Genomic DNA, 23704 nt, shown 5'->3' on the forward strand with positions numbered 1-23704 from the left:
AAGTCCAGCGTACCGCGTTATCTCCCCTATTACTTTGTTATCTCCCCTAATGTTTTCGACGTCCGCGCCGAGTCTTAATGCGAAAGGGACTCGCGAATATATAATGTATGAATATTATAAAGAGCGCCTTCTTATTGCAAGAGTAATAAGTCACTACGAAATTATAAATTAAAAAAGAATATATATATATTATATAATAAATTAATCCATATCATTAACTAACAAGATCCAACAGTAATACATTTTTTAGCAAACTTTCAAGCCTTCAAAAGGGAAATAACAATATGTATAATACATATTTAATTAATAAAATAATGAAGATAAAATTTTTAACAATTACATTTATTAACTTTTACAAACAATATATATAAGTATATATATATATATATATTCTGTACAATTAACAAGTAAAGAATATATGAATAAATTATAACGAACGAAATTATTAAATCGATTTATAAAGCGTTATAAATTCACTCACCAAAAGATAAGCGACCCTCCGAGCTTCATCCGGTGCAGCTGCACATGAGCTCACTCAGCGATAAGATAAGGCCTGGCGCGACTGCCTGGCACGGCGAACACCTGCATCCGGTGATAAAACAGCTCGCCACATCCTTTGTTCTAAGAGCTGAATAATGAAAGAATAATTAATACACTTTTATATTATAATGTAACACAATTATTATTAACAACTATCTAGACCATGCACCTATATGCACATACATATATATATATATCATATAATTATTATATAGCAAATTGTAATTATAATGGTTTATAACACCAGAATTTGTTTATAACATTGTTAACTAGAACTATATAATTAATATAAAGAAAGTTAAAAATCAATTCTAAACGGAACATGCTAGAACGATCATTCACACTTCTATTGAAAGAGGTTGAGATTCTATATTAAAAAATATATGCATGCAAATTATTAAAATTCTGGTGACTAAAAACCTATTGTAAAAGCCTTACCTTTTGTAAAATGAATTAACGAGCTCGATGCATGGACAATACTGACAGCTCCGTCGTCCCCACTATCCCCACGCAAGAGCGCGGCCACTACGTCATAGCGCGCTCGAAGAAGAAGGACAGCTATAGCGGCAAGCGGCGGTCGAGCCGCCTACGCCCGGGAGCGCCGCATTCTCCTACCACTGCGGATAGCCGGCACGGAGTAGGGACCAGAGGGTACCTCAGGGAGCGCAGCTCAGTCTTCCGCGCATTTGACCTGGAGCTCTCGAGAAGAAAACAACTAAAGCGATCACGAGCGTATTATAGAACATTTTCGAGTCGAAAAAGAACTTAGTCGCAGGATATTTTTCCGGACTAAGAACTTAGTCTAGAGAGCAGTCGAATATTATAGTATACTTAAAGAAAATAAAGTGTCTTTGAACCATCACTTGGGTCTTCTGCCAATCATTTGTCACCGGTTCCTCCGACTCTCCTACAGGGACATCGCCGAGGCAGACCGTCCTCCACGGAGATTCATCGCATATCCTGACAGCAGTACTTTTGGGTAAGTACTCGTTTTAATTATTCAATATTTTCCTTTTTCATCTCTCGTGATCTGCAACCATCACCCGAATATTATTATTATTTTTGCATGACATATTGAAGAATTTTATTACACATAATAGTCAACAACTTACCTTCTTACAATTCCAACGTCTTCTCCTTCTGATAACACGAGTACGTTGATTGCCTTTGAACGTTAAACGCTCAGTCTGTCTTTGGTTTTATCCACAAGAGTGAATTGTCGCTTTCGATTTGTCAATCGATGTGCATTGGGTAGCCTACCCTACCCCTCTGCCGTTTCCGCGAAGAATTTTCTTTAGAGGAAATTTCTTTACGGACTCTGTGCCGCTGTGACGTGACGTCTTGCACATCGAAACTTGTCGTAGAGCACGGGACGCGCTCTTTAAGGACCGACTGACACATAGTATGATAACTCTGGTTTAGTATAATATATTAGAGGAATTACTTTATAATAATAAAACTAAACCAGCAGGCACGGTATCCATCTTATATTCAAATATCCCTACACACCCTTCCTTACCACGTCACTGCATGTGAGGTAATTAACTAATAATTTTCTCTCATAATAAATGAGGAGTCGCGATTTCAGAATCTGTCCTGTCTCTTTCTCTAAACCGGTTACGAAACTTTAGATTTACGCGGTACATTCTTTTTTGACAGGTGACCCCTCGAAATTTCCATCGTAAGTATTAGATGCCGCGAAATAATTTTAAATTATCCTTTCAATAGAACAAATTTAAAATTTAAATTATTTCAATAATAGATGGTTAGCGCCCGACGACCAGATCCAATAACTCGCCGCGAATTCCCTCTGCAAAACGCAGGCGTAACTCGCAGAGAACTATTCAGACAAAGGTTATTACGAGATCGCCCCTCTATCGCACGGCAATTATTTGTAGATAGGGATAATATCCCTTCTAGTATTTTACGCACCGCCAACGATCGCGAAGATACTTTCTTTGATTTGTCCTTCGCTCCTTTGCCTCCTGAATTAAACCCCGAAACCAACAACGGTAACCCCTCAGCGATACCAGCAGGCGAAGAATCGAGTGAAGAAGAGGACCTTCCGCTGACAGACGAGGACTCTGATCACCTTAGCGATTGCCCAACAGTCGTGTACGATTTGGATAACCCAACGGTCAGAATTCCCCCAGCACTTCTCCTAGCTTTCGAGAGAAACGGAGAAATAAGAAGAACTCGAGACCAACAAGTCCAGGCTGTGCCATCGCCAAGCCCTCCACAAACCCCTGATTCATTTTCAGGTTATTCTACCCCGAATTACTCTCCGGTCGCTCTTGGGGAGATAGACCCAGAACCGATAGACATCTCTCCAGCCGAAGAGAGCTTCGCGGATTTTGAAACTAACCAAATTTTAGATTACTTAGATAGTGAAGAGTTCTTGGGAACGGTAGACGACATATATCATTCATAGTTTAATTTCGCCAAAATTACCTTATAAACTAATGTAAAAGAACGTGGAAGGATAAAATAAATAAAAGGAAAAAATAGAAATTTATAATATAATAAATCTGCATATTTATTTGTCAACCTTAAAATACCTCCGAAAAGAAGCGTCCTATAGATCCTAATCTCTCGGCGTCCCAGGGTATAGCCGGCTTAGCAGGTTGCCCTGAAAAAGAAATAGAGAGATATAACATTGTTCGTCCCTGCACGGTGCGCCCTGCAGAATCGTTGAATAAACGATCGAATAGGACGTAACAAACAAACATTAAAATTTTTGGTGGCAGCGGTGGGATTTGCCAAAAAGGATCTAAGCTTCTGAGAGGAAATTAAGTGTTTGACGAATAAATTTTTATAAAGTATCTAAATCCATTATGCAGACTCGATCAAGCTCGACGAGCTCTGTAGCCACAGGGGCTACAAGGAAACAATATACAGCAGAGGAAACCGAAATCCTCATGCAAAAGGTAAACGAAAAGGAGAAACAGTTAAAAGAACAGGCTGAGGCCTTGCAAGTCAAAAACGAACATCTGATAAAAATGCAAGAAGAAATGAATCGAAAGGAAATGGCCGCAAGCCAAGAACAACCAGCTGTAGAACAATTAATGGCTTCTATGCAAACGATTACCAATTATATTGAGAGGATTAATTCAAGGCTCATGAACCTAGAGACCTCGCAAAGAGAAGAAAGATATGTTCCACATGAAGAACGAACATTTTCTCAACCGACATCCCAACATTTTGATATCGCGGACCAACCTTCCCCGATACGCCTTAAAGATGCTATCGACACAATACCTAAATTTGATGGCCATAAAATGTCCGTTTTCCACTTCAGTAAAATTTGCGAACGTGCTCTCGATTTAATACCCGCATATCATGAATATCATTTAGTGCAGCTTATTATTAATAAACTGCAGGGACATGCATATTCTGCCATAGAAGGGGTAGAATGTCACACCGTTTTCGAGCTAACGAAACGACTAAAATTAATTTTTGGACCAAATAAATCCGTCGACCAATACCGAGGAGAACTAGCTAATATATACATGAAACAAAATGAAAATATTTTTGATTATATAAGCAGAGTGCAAGAACTACGTACCGCAATAATAGATGGAGAATCTGATTTATCCGGAAACATAGGAGAACGAAGAAAGGACGCCATCGAAGCAACCACTATGAACAGCTTTATCAACGGACTTCCATCTGACCTATTAGTACGCGTAAAACTCGAACATCCGAGGACCTTCGAGGAAAGCATTAGCACAGCCATACAACTATCCAAAACTATTGAAGCTGAAAACATTCGGAAGCGCACTCTCTTCCGCCCAAATTTTCAACCCCGTGCTGACCTCCCCAATAACGTCAGCAATGCAGCTCGCCAAAATCCTATGAGCAACAACACTAACAACCGTTACCATCCCAACAATGGACATACAACCTCGCAACCACCTTTCCCCGCATCACCAGTTAAATTAATTGCTGGACAGCCTCAACAAAGTTATCAGACCAAAATCTGTCGCTATTGTAAAACTCCTGGACATCTTATAGAAGAATGTCGGAAGTTAGCTTACAGAAGAGCTCAAGAAGGGAACCAACAACCCGGTACTTCGGGAAACGCGCAAGGCGTTCCGATGAGAACCGACGTCCGCCGGAACGACCCGCAACCAGGACGTCCGACTTACCACATTCAAAAGAAAGTCAACATAATAACACCACAGGAAACTCCCGCACAAATTTCCGAATCTGCCAAATAAACGACAGACAACAATCTACAGAATTGCCCACAGTAACGTTATCCTCTCCAGATCTAATAGCAGATTGCAAATTTATGATTGATTCTGGATCTGGACTAAATCTTATTAAACAAAAATGTTTAAATCCAAACGTTACTCTCGACAAAACTAATCCTTTATGTCTGCAAGGAATAGCTTCTGAAACTATCGTTACACTAGGAGCTGTTTCCCTATCTGTACTTGGAAAACTATCTGAATTCTATGTCATATCTGATTCAATAGGATTCTTACAAGATGGAATATTGGGCAACAAGTTCCTGAAGGAACGAGCTGTTATAGTCAACTATAGAGACAACCTTATACAGTATGAAGATATGAGAATTCCATTCTCAAACTCAAGTACAATATGTCTTAAGGAAAGAACTGTCACTCCCTGTTCTTTTCATATTACCAATCCAGAAAAACAAATCGGATATGTACCTCGTCATACCCTTGCCGAGGGCATATACTTCGGGGAAGCTATCGTCACCAATAATAATGGAAAGGTCCATATGCCTATATTCAATACTTCCGAGGAAGAATTGACCCTTAATATTCCATTCATAGAATTGCAAGATTATGATACTCATGAAATAACAGAGAATCCCACGGGAACCCAAGGGCTTCCCAGAGGATTAATCAGAACTTTTAACTCCAACAATCTCGCTGGACTAGACGAACCCCGAGTGGAATTCGTCAAAGCCATAGATAATCCCATTTACTTTAACCAGGCATTATCAACACCAACAGATAGAACTGTTGATGTCATAAACCTTCTACGCCTCGAACATCTGAATTCCGAGGAATCAGAAAATGTTCGACTACTAGTTTTCAAACACTCCGACAGATTTCACCTTCCCGGTGAACATCTCCAAGCGACAAACGCCGCTCAGCATTCTATTCCTACTATTAATGAAATGCCTGTCCACACGAAACAATATAGATTTCCTCCTGTACATAAGGAAGAAATTAATAAACAAGTAAATGAATTATTATCTTCTGATTTAATAAGACCTTCTACTTCCCCTTATAACTCTCCTTTATGGATAGTTCCGAAAAAGCCAGACTCCCTAGGGAATAAAAGATGGCGAATGGTTATCGATTATCGAAACCTCAATGAAAAAACAATAGGCGATGCCTATCCTCGTCCAAATATAACGGATATATTAGATCAACTTGGATCTGCAAAATATTTTTCAGTACTGGACTTAGCCTCCGGTTTCCACCAAATACCCATGGCATCAAAAGATGCCCATAAAACTGCTTTCTCTACACCTTACGGACATTACCAATTCAAACGAATGCCATTTGGATTAAAAAATGCTCCTGCAACATTTCAAAGATTGATGGATAACGTTCTATCCGGACTTCAAGGAAATGAATTATTCGTCTACATGGATGATATTGTCGTATATGCACGATCATTGCAAGAACACGAAAGCAAGTTCGAAAAATTAATGCAGAGATTGAGAGCTGCAAATTTAAAATTACAACCAGATAAATGCGAATTCTTACGACGTGAAGTTATGTATCTAGGACATATAATTGGATCTGACGGAGTCAAGCCTGACCCCGCTAAGATAAAGGCTATAATGAATTTTCCTACTCCGAAGAATCCGAAAAACATCAAACAATTCCTAGGACTAGCCGGATATTATAGAAGATTTATTCCAAATTTTTCCAAAGTCGCAAAACCATTAACTGATCTCTTAAAAAAGGATAAGAAGTTCGATTGGCAGGACAAACAAGCAGAAGCATTCGATATTCTAAGGAATTCACTATGCTCTGAGCCTATTTTACAATATCCCGACTTTACTAATCCATTCATTCTAACCACCGATGCATCTGGATATGCGGTCGGAGGAGTGCTCAGTCAAGGAATAATAGGGAAAGATCTACCCGTTGCCTACACGTCTCGAATTCTAAATTCCGCCGAACAAAATTATTCTACAATAGAGAAAGAATGTTTAGCTATCATTTATTGTGTAAATCATTTTAGACCTTATTTATACGGAAGAATATTCACTATAGTAACTGACCATAAACCATTAGTGTGGCTACACTCCATCAAGGATCCTTCCTCAAGATTATGGAAGTGGAGAATGAAACTCTCTGAATATCAGTATGAAATACAATATAAAAAGGGAACTCTAAATTATAACGCTGATGCCTTATCCAGAAATCCACCCGTCGACGTGGCTATTCCGTTATTCCTCATTGATGAAGGAGAATATTCATCCGACGAATCCATATTTTCGTATAGACCTCAAAGGCCAAAGGGAAAATCTAGTACACCTGAAGGTCAGAATGCAGGACCTAATCAGGAAGACAAGGGAAACTATCAAAAAACCGCCGAGACTTCGGCCCCCGTAGAGCGTCAACCAGCAGAAGATTATCAAAATTATTCTGTCGAACAAGAAAATAACAATTATGGAGTCACAATCGAGGAAGTTACTGACTCTGAAGACAGCGATGATACGGATTATACTGAAATAATAGAATCCGACATTGTACCGTATCAGTCAAACCCACAACAACTGAATCCACCAGCTCTTCCACCATGGAGTCGAGCCTTAGTGCGAGAAGTTAGAGAGGATTTACTCCAACAGAAAGATAATCACACAATATTTATTTATCAGAACGGGACAGCTTATGACAATGGCGCAAAATCATATCAAGAAACCAATTTACTCCCCAAATATGAAGGATTGGCATTCGAAAGGGCCAGGGTATGTACTGTAAAAGGGAATACGTTAATTGCCCTCCCCATCAAATACGACTATCATACCCTTATAGAAGCCCAGAATCTTAAAAACTGTCTACACTCTTTAGTGGATGTCATTACTGAACTTGGACTCTCTTCCATAAGTCTTAGTAAGACCGAACGCTTCGACGACCTTCCATGGTCATACATCCTTAACCAACTCAAAAGATATCTACAGGAATTACCCATTAATATAACGATATGCTTAAATTTAATTCAAACGCCTGAAATCGAAAAACGTCAATCTCTAATTTTGGAAAATCATGCCTCAGCTCATGGAGGACATAAAGGTGTAACGAAGACCTATAACCGCCTTAGATCTCGTTACTGCTGGAAAACAATGAAAAAGGATATTCAGGAATTCATTAGAACCTGTCGGGAGTGTCAAATAAAGAAACTAACTAGAATAAAAACCAAGCAACCCATGGTTATAACGGATACCCCAGGGGCTGCTTTTGATAAAGTATCCCTGGATATTATGGGACCTCTTCCCCTAACAGTGAGTAACAATCAGTACATACTGACCATGCAGGATTTACTAACAAAATATTCTACTGCCGTGCCATTAAAGGAGGCCACATCGTTAACAATCGCAGACGCCTTCACTAAAGAATTTATCTGTATATATGGTACCCCTCGCGCAATATTAACCGATCAAGGGACAAATTTTTTATCCGCCTTAATGCGACAGTTAACAAGGAAATTTCGCATACAACATTTTAGGACCACTGCCTATCATCCACAGTCTAATGGATCACTTGAACGATCACATCATGTCTTAACAGAATATCTAAAAACTCAGGTTGATAAGGAGACAAATTGGGATGAATACATTAAACTTGCTATGTTCTCGTACAACACCAGTGTACATGAAGGCACGAGATACTCACCCTATGAGCTAGTATTTGGCCGAATAGCACGACTACCCTCTGCACACCCCATCATCGAAGAAAATATCGAACCCACATACCGTGACTATATTGTTAATCTCTTTAACAAGATAAACGATTTACAAACGCAAGCTAAGCAAAACCTCACACTAGCTAAAGAACGGAGTAAGCGATACTATGATCGCAATTTGAATTTACAACAATTTGAGAAAGGAAACTTTGTCTTTTTATTAAAAGAGCCACGAAAAGGAAAACTTGCTGACCAGTATACCGGTCCTCACGAAATAATCGAACTTTTACCCCCAAGTAATGTTAAAATTAGAACAGGAAACCAAACCCGAATAGTACACACCAACAAGATCAAACTAGCACATCCCCAGCCGGGATGAGGTAATAATCAGAGTCCTTTGTTACAGATGCTTTGGCACAGAAGGCCCACACAGCCGAGATTGGACGCAACCATTTCAAATCGAATAGAGGAATCCTTCTTCTTCGGCCATTGTGTTCATATAACAGGAGCTCTTTGTCTCTTAGACGAAACGAACTTGTGTAAGGAGTGTTACGATAGACTCCGTACCAATATTATTAAGCAACAATACCGGCCCTTGAGGAGACACTTCTTTGTGAATAGTCACATCGTGCGTAATGACCATTGCTCAGCTTGTGGCACAACGGTCATCGAGACCAATTCTCTTGACAAGTGCATCTCCTGTACACTAACAGCGCACGAATTCTTAGAACTTCTACACAACACCTCGACTTCTATCAATAGTTATAGTTACCCCTTAGTCTTAAACGTATACGACAGGACTCCTACGTTATAAGGGGATGCCATTTACCGGCACAGCCTGCTGTGTAGAATTCAGAGGATATCGGTATGATCCCTTGAACGTCTATCTATGTGAACTTTGCTATCACTACGTATTGTCTATTAGAGTACGATTGCCTCTAGTATCTCTACACTTTCTCTCTCCGGGACCACGCCATATCGATCCTCATTGTGCACATTGCTTCCGAACACTTGTCACACAAAGACCTTTAGATCAGTGTCTCATCTGCACTCGAGGTATTGTTGAACTTATGTCCATATCCTATTTGCTTACACTGAACAATGCTTCATAATGTCCCAGCTTTCTCTTAATGCTGTATGCATCAAACTGCATGGTTATCTCAATCTAAATAATCACAACCATTATTGCTGTGCATGTTATTGTATGCTACATACTCCCTGTAACCAAAGGTTTTTCTTTCCAATAGACTCCCATATTATTTCTATCGCTCCACACCCCTATAGAACGATCTGTTCGTACTGTCAACGACCCATCACCATAATACGACCCCTACACACCTGCTCCACCTGTACTAGGAATATCGCTCAAATATTCCGAGAGACTCACCCCACCTTTCTCTCAATAAATGAAGAGAATCCCCCAACCTCCCAACCTTGAAGAATTGAAGAGTTAATATGCTATCGGATACATCTTCCGACACCCTGAACTGTACTGTGCACGAAGAATTCGATGGATATTACTCTCTGGAAAATGGCCTTTATTATTGCCCTATATGTAAAATACACGTGGATCATGAATTAGTCCACATAAATTATCACAGCATATCAGAAAATTTTCCTCATATTAGTCCTTCTAAATGCTGTCTATGTAATCGTAAAGTATCTCTCATAACTCCCATAATTGATTGCAGGCCGTGCTTCCTAAATTATCTGGAAGAAGAACGAAAAAGAGAATTTGCTAGAGCAAGGCAACATGAATAACGCAAGCAATCCCTGTTGCAATCACCCAATCCATGAATTATTGTCCCACTTCCCCAACATGCATGAGGCAAAATGCAGAAAAGTAATTTTTTACAAAAGATATACCGGAAAAACTCGCACTCCTAGCCGCATGTGTTGCGCATGTTATAAACTTCGACAATTAAGAGTGAAGCCTGATTTAATTGTTTGCCACTGGGTAACTTCGGGAGATATAAATCTTGCTAAGTGTAATTACTGTCAATCCACCCTGGAAACTGTTCGTCCCATCCTTCAATGCCAGGAATGCGTATATTCCTATTTTGAAAGAGCAATATTTGAAAAAAATCAGGGAAGGGACATAAGTAACCTAACTGCTTTTGCTTTTTGCAGGACTCACAGACAAGGCATATACACATAAAATGTGCCCGCTTTCCAAATTTAAGCGACCTGCTCACCCACTACTAGACTACTCCCTCTTCAACAGCCTTAACGTAAAATGCGTGGTTATAATGACACATGATGTCCTAACCGCTAACAGTCCTCATCTTATATGTACGGATTGCTACAATCCTGCAACTTATAACAGAGTTTTGACGCAATATTCACACACATTCCAATATGGCAATGTGCCAACGAATCAGTGTGCTAATTGCGGTAGTAATTGTCATGAAAAACGACCCCTTCTCGAATGCACTAAATGTTTTAAAGCCTATAGTCAATTTGTAGACATTATCGTTAAAAAGGGAGAAGAAAGAACTTACAGGCAAACTATAGGCCTGTCTGTAAATTCAATCACACTGAAGATAGATTATGGAGTGGCTGAAATAACGGTTGATCCTAATGATCCAGAAATTCTAGAGGAAAGATTATTAAATTAAACAATAAAAGAAAATGGATCTTCTCAATCCTTGTTTCACCAATAAACTTAAATATTTTATCTATTACGAACTATACGTATATATATATATATATATATCCATAATAAATATGTTAACAAACTGCATTTATAAGAAAAAAAAAAACACAAAAACAAAAATAAAAACTTTAAATAAAATATATATATAAAAAAAATATATATTTTTATGTATACGTATAACATAAAATTTCTTATATATATATATTCTAAAATATATATATATATATTTATATATATAATTATATACTCATATATAATTATCCTTTAATCGATTTACTATTAATAACCAGTAATAATAATCACTCATATTTACCATATAAATATATATATACATACATATAATAATAACAATAAAAAAAAACAAACAAAAAAAAAAGGGGAAAAGAAAATGCTTCAAAAATATTTCATAGGAAATAATAATCATAAAGAACAATAAAAAAAAAAACACAGTATAATGATAATAATATACATACAAATTTAGTCAGATTACCTCTCTATATGTATATATATATATATAGATACATATACCCATGTTATATTATAATCACATTGAGCGACGCTACAAAGATACCTCTTGTGTATTCGAATACTTTCATAAGTAATTATAATTTAAATACACCTAAGATTCAATGTATAATTATGAATCAATTCTGCGACAATTATTCGTAATCAAACTTTCACGAACATTGTACCATCAATCATGTAACCACAAAATGTAATATAGACATCTACACGTACATCAAAACTGTAATCATTTCAGACCATCATGACGCCCCTAATCCTAGTAATCTTCTTAAGTAAAACTGCCGCCTTAATCGGATTTGATTGCGGAGGACAACACCTCAACGTAACAGCCGTCTCTCTCCTTGATGTTGGCGAATGCGATCTGAACATACGACAACCCAACATCACAGATGTTCATATTCAGCTACTACAACTATCCGACTACAGTTATACAGAAGTCATACAGTGCAAGGTTGAAATATCCCGAAATATATATCATTGTGGCATGCATTCACATATATCTGCTGTTCACAATGGAAGAGCCGATTATGTGCATGAGACTGGATACACTCAGTGCCTAAGGATGTTTCAAGACGGAACTATTTCCTTGGGAGACAACACCCTTGTCGCGGGCATAAAAGCAAATCAGACGACCTACCGAAGTATCACCTTGGTGGGCCGCGTACAAGTTGACGGATACTGCAAGGGATCCCAGTACAACGATCCATACGGAACATGGGACGACGTAGTCGTCCAAGCTGCTGTGAAAATATCACTAAAATCTTCCTACGTTCCCGTACAATTGAATACTGGAAGAATTAAATTAAAATCTGGAACTGTGTGTAAACGCGTTGACAGCTACTGTTTAGACGCTGACGACGGATACACCTACTGGAAACCTATGCCTACGGATACTTGTAATTTTCAACAATATGATGTCCTCTACGAAGGACCTGCAAACAAAATTTCTGAAGACATCTCCAAGACAGATACCCCAATCATCTATAGTCTTGTGACTCAGGAAATCACTTTCGCCCTTATGAAAACCAAGGAAATACCTCTATGTGGTTATACTCTCCTGTGCACGGAACACCCAAAATTATTCATTCTTGAAGCTAAACCTGGCAATACATTCGCTAATCGGAAAACTATTCCTGTCAATAATCTTGACATCTTTACATACATGAACTCCAAGTTCGTGTATATAGAAAAACATGTCAAACAACAGATGACGTCTCTCTATAACAATGTAATTTCGCAAAAATGCGAGTTAGAAAGACAGGTAATTACTAATGCCTTATCTTTTGCTACACTCCAACCAGACGAATTTGCCTATCAGCTCATGAAAGGGCCAGGATACATGGCCGTTACAACAGGAGAAGCAGTACAAATAATTAAATGTATCCCTGTTGAAGTGATGGTAAGAAAAACTGGAGAGTGTTATACCGAACTTCCCATTTCTGTACGAAATCATTCCTTCTTCCTTACACCAAAGTCAAGAATTATCACCAAAATTGGCAACGAACGAGAATGCAGTTTAGAACTTCCTACTTTGTATCGAATCGAAGATACATGGGTGCAACTTACACCTAACATTCAAGTCAGACAACTGCCACCTCAACAGCTAAAACCCATGACTGCCTTAACCTGGAGATATCTCACACCGGGACCTTTGGCCGTAAGCGGAATATATTCTGATACAGATCTGGAGAAATTACGAAATCACATAATGTTCCCAGCCGAAAAGCCAGCTTTACTCAATGCCGTTGCTAGAGGACTAACTGGCCATTCCATGAACACTGAAGGAATCTCAGTGTACAACTTGCTGGATGAAAATTCTTTAAATAAAATTGTCGAAAGCACAGCCTCGCGAATCTGGAAGGGATTCGTGAATTTTGGATCAGCAACCGCAGGACTCGTCGGAATCTTCATGATTATTCGCCTAGTAAAATTAGTCATTGACACAGTCATTCATGGATACGCTCTTCACACTGTGTATGGTTGCAGCCTTCATCTACTCGGAGCTTTATGGAGCTCCCTCGCAAATTTACTGCTCCATCTGGCACGGGAATCTTCTAGAAAATCTGGAGACGATAACCGAGACAATCAATCACCTGGCGGAGGAACAACCACGCAAACCTCCAACATCGATCCCACTGCACCTGCGGAAGTAATTACTCAACAACCTCCACCAGCCAAACCTCCAAGGACAATGAAACCTTGCCACGAAGAAATCACCAAAAACGTAAATATACCTATATCATATACAAACCTAAGAGACCGTTTAAACACCCTAGATGAAAATATTTAATCTCCCTAGACCAAAATCCTCCGAAAACAATCGGATTTTGTTCTTATTAGGGGGGAGGTGTTACGTCCCGCAACGAAAAATTTAAAATCTTATTTATAAAAATATAATCCCTACTTATTCTCTCATCCTATATAATCTTTGCGCGATACTATATATAATTACTATATATTTGCGTCATAATATTATATATAATCAATATATATATACATCAATTTAATAATAATCAGTTCTCATGTAGTCAAAATACTAGTAACCACCAGTACTAACCGAAAGCTGGACTTATACACATCTATCAATCAAGAAAAAGTAATAGGCTCTTTGAAACAGTCATTTATAATAATCGTAAAAGAATTTCGATATATATATAATTATTATTTATGCAATTTTAATAAAGCTGCAAAAGCCCCACACAATCACCTTAAAATCGCTTATGAAATTTCATAAATCAATAGCAAAATACTATATATATATATATATATATATATATATTTATATATATATATTCGCCATAATCTCATATTAATACAATACATTGATTGATGTGGTATATAGCCAGAAAGATATTACAATGAATTAGCAGTACTGGAACTGGTCGTATATAATGATATTAATCTTAATAACTAACCTTACTAAGAAAAGAAATTTATTCGAAATTTTATTATCGAGAAAAACTCTTAGCAAATCATTTGCAACAAGACTTCGTATAAATTGGTATACGAACAAATCCGTCGGTGACTGGCTTATAGCCTCTTGTGCGTTCCTTCACATTCTTCTGGTAAATTTGGCATGGGAAAATTTCCATAGCCATGAATCCCGAAACCTGAAAATATTATAACTAATTAGTATTTAGACAAATAAAGACATAAATCAATAAACAATGAAAAACACATATATATATATATATATAAAAGTTTAATTATTATCAAATAATAAATATATTTACTTTGATTATTTAATTATAAAATTAAAACGTAAAAACAGATGACCAGTAACGACTAAATAATAATCCTTTGTAAAATAACAAGCTTCTTTTAAAAAGAAAATGATTTAAATAATTCTTAACGAATAAAATATAATTTGTTTCGAAGAATAGTATAAAGAATTTCGTATCTTATATAATCTTTACTTGTAATTATATATAATCACTATAAATCCACTTTATATTATATGTAACCAATATATATATAGATATTCACTCAATATTCGTATTATTCAGTTATCACATATAACCAAAAAATGATATCCCTATGCATGTATACGCGCTTACTACAAAGGAAAAGGCATAAATCAAAATATTTTATCAAACGATACGCACCTAAATTCTATTAATAAATGATTTAGTGAGCCCATGCGTATCTTTTTAATAAACAGTATGTTCAATTGTCATAAAAGAAATGCAGCGATTACCAATTTTGAAACCTGAAAATCATATAATTAATTAATATTTTGTAATAAATATCTACAGTAAAAATGTTAACAAATGCTCCGAAAGTGAGCCACATAAAATATTAATACGAAAATTTACAAAGAATCATCAATAACAAAAGGAAAGTTATAAAGTTAATATTCTACGTACATATAAGAATATAAAACAATAAATAAATGTACCAAGTCAAACAAAAATTAATACCCATGAATAATAATTGTTACTAAAACAATACGCTTTAAAAATCAGTAATTATAATCCGTAATAAAATAATTAACAATATATATATATATTTTTTATATTCATGAGAAACAAAATTAATAAATTTTCCTTGAATAAATATTTTTCTAAACATTATAATAAATCTTTACTGTACATTAATACCATTGGCCTAATATGTCTGTATAAAACTCTAATTATCATTGAATAACATTTAACTTTGACTATTTAATTACAAAATGTAAATGGCCAATAATCACCAAATAATAATCTTTTATAAAGTAACGAGCTTCTTTTAGAAATTAATGATCTAAACATTTCTTAATAAAGTATAATTAATAAAATATATATATAAAATATAATTGATGAATAAAATATAATTAATCAAGCAAGAATTTCCTTTAAAAATCCTAGATTATTTTAATTTTTGGTCCTCATTGAGTTCCCGTAAATATATATATATGTTCACTATCAGGAAGTAATTTTCCTCAGAGTCTTGATACCTGAAAAATATAATAAATGTATAAGAAAATCTACTATAGAAATTATTAAATAAACCATTCAAAATATAATACATACTTACACACTTTTTATGATCCTATATATATATATTATTTAGCCTCTTCCTAATAACGTAAGACAGCTTGTTATAAATAAGTAGCAAGAATTCCAAGTCCCAGCAACTGAAAATAATAATCAAATAATATTTGGCCGTATGAAAAATTAACTTAACAAAAATGTACTAAAAAATCAATCTATACAAAAATCTATTATCACTATAAAAGTTTGATTGATCAAAATTACTATATTAAACAGGTTTAATATTTTATAAATGTATATAATTATATAGGAATAAAAGAAATCAAATAGTAAAAGAAGTATAATAAATCAAATATTAATATATTAAATTTCAACAATAAATATATTAAATTAAATAATAATTACTAAACAATAACTAAATAATAAAGAAATGTCAAGAAATTATTATGAATAAAATTTTATACGTAACTCTTTGCTGCATGCAGAATAATAAGTCACCCTATAAACATAGCCTCCACTTGGTTGTCCACCGGGTGTCCCAATATTTTCATCACCTAACGAAAACGCTATACAGAAAAATAAAAATATATTTATTAATAAAATTCCTTAGAAATATAGTTCAATAACAAATCACAAATATGCTTCCTCAAATATATAATTAACCGACTACATCTATCGAAATTTATACACGAGACCTCAATAGGTAGTAGTACGTGAAAGTGAGAGAGACCGCACTATCGGGTGACTCGCGCGAGTGAGAGAGACAGCGCTATACGTAATACCATATGTAAAAATTAATAAGAATTAAACCGCGAAACAAGCTCGGACAGACTTGTCACCCTCATTATTAGTATAAATACATATGTAGTTATTAATAAAAATTTAAAAGATAATGCATTAAAATACTAAAGGTACATAATATTATACATGAATACATATATTATATATATACATATATATAATATATATATATGATATAATTAAAATAAAACCTTTAATTCATTAATTAACTTATCAAAATAATAAACTTACCAAATAAACTTCCGAAATAATTCGCACAGATTCCTCAAAATCCTTTCAATGCTGCACATTCTTATATGGTTTAAGCCTGTCTGTTGTCCGTGAATAATCCATTGGTCCATATCCCTTCCAACATATATATATACTATATATGCAACCTAGACAAATAAGAAAAATTCAAATAATAACACGTTTAAACTCTAAGCGTAAGAACATAATAATTAATACATTATAAAAATCTCTTTTCATATACGTATATTCTATATAGTTATTCAAATAAAATTTCACTACATAATAATAAATTATATAAAATCTAATTTCTTATCCACCCATTATTGCCAAATAATACATATATTTTTCATTTTGATTATTTAATTGCAAAATTTTATATACAATTAAAATATAATAAGTAAGCAATGATAACCAAATAATAAACCATTTTCATTATGTGAAAGCTCAACATTATTTAATATAAATATATTTAATAAATGACCGAAAGTTATCAAGTCAAGCACATTCAAAATAATATTAAAATATTTCAAAATATCCAAAACTTATCCGCAATTAGAGGTGCATAGAGTTAATAAGTCATGGCCAGATGATCATATGTGAGTATTTTAATCCGCTCCGATAATAGTCTAATAAACGTTCTATATTGTCGATTAAAATACAGCCAAGCTATAAATGATATGCACCCTCGAATATCTTCTGTATAGAATGTCGCTTTACAAAATATCTGAAAAATATAATAACTATATAAGACAAATATATTAAATTATTTAAATTATTAATAACTATAAATAATAAAGATTCTGATTTAATAAAACCAATAATGCAAAATAAAGCTCATAACTCTTCACTATGTGCAGAATTATAAATCTATATAATTACTAAATAAATTTTGTTATAACAAAAATTTACACATATATAACACACATGAAATATAAAGTTTAAATAATAATAATACAAGGTAATAAATATACATATTAATAATAATAATGAATGTATGGTCTTATAAAATTCATTATGCATAATTTTATTATTGAAACGAATAATAAGTCTCCTTATAAGAGCACAAGGCTAAGTCCAGCGTACCGCGTTATCTCCCCTATTACTTTGTTATCTCCCCTAATGTTTTCGACGTCCGCGCCGAGTCTTAATGCGAAAGGGACTCGCGAATATATAATGTATGAATATTATAAAGAGCGCCTTCTTATTGCAAGAGTAATAAGTCACTACGAAATTATAAATTAAAAAAGAATATATATATATTATATAATAAATTAATCCATATCATTAACTAACAAGATCCAACAGTAATACATTTTTTAGCAAACTTTCAAGCCTTCAAAAGGGAAATAACAATATGTATAATACATATTTAATTAATAAAATAATGAAGATAAAATTTTTAACAATTACATTTATTAACTTTTACAAACAATATATATAAGTATATATATATATATATATTCTGTACAATTAACAAGTAAAGAATATATGAATAAATTATAACGAACGAAATTATTAAATCGATTTATAAAGCGTTATAAATTCACTCACCAAAAGATAAGCGACCCTCCGAGCTTCATCCGGTGCAGCTGCACATGAGCTCACTCAGCGATAAGATAAGGCCTGGCGCGACTGCCTGGCACGGCGAACACCTGCATCCGGTGATAAAACAGCTCGCCACATCCTTTGTTCTAAGAGCTGAATAATGAAAGAATAATTAATACACTTTTATATTATAATGTAACACAATTATTATTAACAACTATCTAGACCATGCACCTATATGCACATACATATATATATATATCATATAATTATTATATAGCAAATTGTAATTATAATGGTTTATAACACCAGAATTTGTTTATAACATTGTTAACTAGAACTATATAATTAATATAAAGAAAGTTAAAAATCAATTCTAAACGGAACATGCTAGAACGATCATTCACACTTCTATTGAAAGAGGTTGAGATTCTATATTAAAAAATATATGCATGCAAATTATTAAAATTCTGGTGACTAAAAACCTATTGTAAAAGCCTTACCTTTTGTAAAATGAATTAACGAGCTCGATGCATGGACAATACTGACAGCTCCGTCGTCCCCACTATCCCCACGCAAGAGCGCGGCCACTACGTCATAGCGCGCTCGAAGAAGAAGGACAGCTATAGCGGCAAGCGGCGGTCGAGCCGCCTACGCCCGGGAGCGCCGCATTCTCCTACCACTGCGGATAGCCGGCACGGAGTAGGGACCAGAGGGTACCTCAGGGAGCGCAGCTCAGTCTTCCGCGCATTTGACCTGGAGCTCTCGAGAAGAAAACAACTAAAGCGATCACGAGCGTATTATAGAACATTTTCGAGTCGAAAAAGAACTTAGTCGCAGGATATTTTTCCGGACTAAGAACTTAGTCTAGAGAGCAGTCGAATATTATAGTATACTTAAAGAAAATAAAGTGTCTTTGAACCATCACTTGGGTCTTCTGCCAATTGTTACGTCCCGCAACAAAATTTTTATTTTTATTTAAACACGCAAAAATTGCCTCTATAATATTTAAACTGTAATTCCACCGACGAACATATAAATCTTAATCCCACCGAGTAACATATTATTGTTAATATAATTAATGTTGTTAATTAAAATTCCATCGCGCCATCTATTGTCACCAATATTTCTTATTATAAAATCTCACCGCGCAATGTAATATCACCAATACTTATAGTACATCAATACCATTACGCCGCGCGATCTAATATTGTCAATATCTCCGAAAATAATCTTTCTTTGTTAAGAAGCTAGCTATACATAACATAACCTCACTTAGGAATGATAGAAATAATTTTAAGTATTTGCCCACATATAGTATCATCCGCATAAAAATTACCTACTTTACCGACAGAGTAAAAGTTACCGACATAAAAGTTACCGACGGAAGGTAAAGTAAATTCCTACTTTACCGACAGAGTAAAAGTTACCGACAGAAAAATTACCGACGGTCGATAAGGAAGTTTTCTACCTTACCGACAGAGTAAAAGTTACCGACAGAAAAATTACCGACGGTCGATAAGGAAGTTTTCTACCTTACCGACAGAGTAAAAGTTACCGACAGAAAAATTACCGACGGTTGATAAGGAAGTTTTCTACCTTACCGACCGAGCAAAAGTTACCGACAGAAAAATTACCGACCCATGATAACACAGTTACCGACGTTACCGACTGAGGATAAAGTCATTTCCTACCTTACCGACAGTGAATACTGTCCATACCCACATTACCGACAGAGGGCAGCGCCATCTCTGGTTTAGCGATGATACTAACTTTACCGACATATAAGAGAATACCTCCTTTACTAATATGTAATCCTGATACACAAGAAATTTTACAAATCAAAAACCAAAAGACTTTATATACATATATATATATTTTTGAACATGTCTCGGCACCGACTACATGTATATCTAATTATTTTGAGGCCTAAATTATATCAAAAATCATTGATTCAAGATTAACTCGAAAAATACTATAAATAAAAATCTTATGACAATTTTCCCTTAAGGAGCATAAAAAGTCAGACCGACACATGTATACATAATTATGAAAACTCCAATACTACTAATTTTATAAACGAAGTTTTAAAATATAATTTTCCGTATGCGATATTATGAGTCATCATCACATTCCAAACTAAGACTATGGAATATTCCGCTCGAATACTATTGCACAACATTACGCAACATGATGAAATAATTAATTTATTGTTAAGTAACAAAAGAATTTATTATTATTAAGCGTATGCAATAACTTCCATTTATATATTAATCCACAAAAAATCCGTTCAAGAGAACATTGCGCAATATAACAAAATAATTAACTTATTGTTAAACATTAATATTAAGTACATGCAATAATTTTTATTCAAGAACATAATAGATATAAATATTAAAAATAAAAGCAAAGAATAAAAATTGTTGCACCATTTATTGAAATAATTTATAGTCTTTATATACTTATATCCCACCGCATACGCATAAATACTTATGTTAAAATAATTGTAATTATAATAATTATGATGTCAGAATTTATTAACAATATTTAAAAGCATTTTCCATAATAATACATAGAGACAAAAATGAACTTTCAAACGGAGCATGCTAGAAACTCCGTTGACATTTCTACAGCTAGAACTTAAAAAACTACATTATAAAATATATGCATATAAACTGCAAAGAAATTCTGATGGTCTAATAATTATTATAAAACTTATGTGTCAAAATACAATGCAACCAGTATAGCCGATTCTATACTGACCGCTCCGTCACCCCCACTCCAATTCTGAAGAGTCCCACCATCTACAAATTAAACTACGCCCACACTACGCCCAATTCCTGCGGCAACGCCCAGCAGCGCGCGCATCTTCCCCACGCTTGTGCCAGCGGCGCGCGCAACCAGCCCGGAGAAGGGAACCAATGAGCGACCGCGCCGCCCACGCCGAGGCGCGCGCATCTTCCGAGGCGCGCGCATCCGTCACGTCAGCGGGAGCCAATCCCAAATCATTGCGCAACAATCACGTCAGAGAAAACCAATCACCCGTTGACAACGCGGCACATCCCTCGAGGCGGACGCATCTTTCGAGGCGCGCGCAGACAGAAGCAGAGGAGGGAACCAATCACTGCTCGACTCCCTCCACGGAGAAGCGCATCTCCTACTATTGGGACCGTGTGCAAAACTGGGACTGACGACTATATAAACCCGTGCAGAGCGGTCCTCCTCGCATTTGGCCCAACGATCTTCAACACTCAACTACCTCCGGCATTTGGCCCAACGATATTTACAGTGATAACTTGGCATTTGGCCCAACGATCTTCAACATTCAACTACCTCCGGCATTTTGCCCAACGTTTTCAACAGTTAATAACTGGCATTCTGCCCACCGATCTTCAAGTTAATACTTATATCTCCGAGATTTTGTACGCGTATTCAGTTAATAAATTCAGTGACTATTGAACATTGAGTTTCTCAATCGAACTCCTGGACTGCAACCTCCATCCCGAACTGTCACTGAGGTAGACGGTATCCAGCGGAAGGAAGCAGCATCCACTCATCAGCCTAGTGAAGGGAAGCAGCCTTCACACACTAGGACATTTCAGACACTGGTAAATATCCGGCCACTTGTCATTAATCTAACCTTTAATTTCTACTAACAACTAAATTCAGTGAAACAGTGCGCGACAATACGGGAACCTTACCTTTGATTACCCGTATTCCTTAATCCAGTTATTCAACTTAGTAAATATTTCCAATTGGAAAATTTATCTGGGACTTATCTCTTTGATAAGACGACGCGATAGACAGTGAGCGAGTGCGAAACTGCAGCGGCAGGTCGAACCCAAGTCTGGCTCGGTGGAAAAATAATTATCTTGAGGAATTTATTCCCATGATAGAGGTTGTTTCTCAACCTAGAGCTGGTGAGGCAATAGAAAAAATAAGCGGCCTCCTGTCAATCGACGTCCGAGTAGGCGAAAATACAGTTTTCGATTAATAGGCAATTATCTTGAGGGATTTATCCCAATGATAGAAGTTGACCTTTTGATCTTGGATTGAATTTAGCCTTAACTTCAAAATACGAGATACATCCCAGGATTTAAAGACAATACACTGGCTTAGTTTATAACAATTTGAATCATTATCACTACTTGCAATTATAACCTAACCTTACGAGGTTAATACTAAGCCAGCCGTATGATAGGTGGATACCTTGTCAGCGTATCCAAACTCCTGATTTTTCCTCAAATCCCCTTTCGATTTTCAGAGAATCAAAATAAAATAAGAATCTTTTTGAAACCAAGATAACACATTAACATTTCAAACAAATAAATTCTCGATAATCCTAATTTACCATCAGTTGGTAATTTTTCCAATAGTCGTCAATCAAAACTTACCATCGGTCGATAACTTACCATCAGTCGATAACTTACCATCGGTCGATAACTTACCATCGGTCAATAATTTACCATCAGTCGATAACTTACCATCGGTCGGTAAAAACAGAAAGTGACGTTAACCATCGGTCGGTAAAACAGAAATCTAACTTACCATCGGTCGGTAAAACAGAAATCTACATTACCGACGGTCGGTAATTTTCGGGAGTCAACGTTACCAACAATAAAATTTTTTATACTAATCTTTCTATTTCTGCCGGTCTATACTTCTATCAATTTTGGGGACATCTATCTGACTATACTCGGGATAACAATTATAAATTGAACATTCATATGGAATTCCTTTTTTACTTTTTTTATTAACAGGTATCGGGTATTCTTAAATTCAACTTTACGCAAAAGTAAGTGACTTCAAAATCACCAAAGTCTTAAATACTAAATAGACAGGTTTATAATTGGTTAATTAAACGACAGATGGTCCGAGTGAAACAAGGTAACTTCAATACCCGTCGAAATATTCTACGCCGTGTGAGACGAAATAGGCAAACGCGACGTACTTTCTTCCCTATCATCACTCTTGAGAATGAAATCATTGCACCAGTTCCCGAGATCATCGACTTAGAACCTCAGTCACC

This window comes from Camponotus vicinus, unplaced genomic scaffold (assembly GCF_025532165.1).
Source record: "Camponotus vicinus isolate PSW18456_S1 unplaced genomic scaffold, iyCamVici1.0 SCAF_2, whole genome shotgun sequence".
Taxonomy (NCBI): domain Eukaryota; kingdom Metazoa; phylum Arthropoda; class Insecta; order Hymenoptera; family Formicidae; genus Camponotus; species Camponotus vicinus.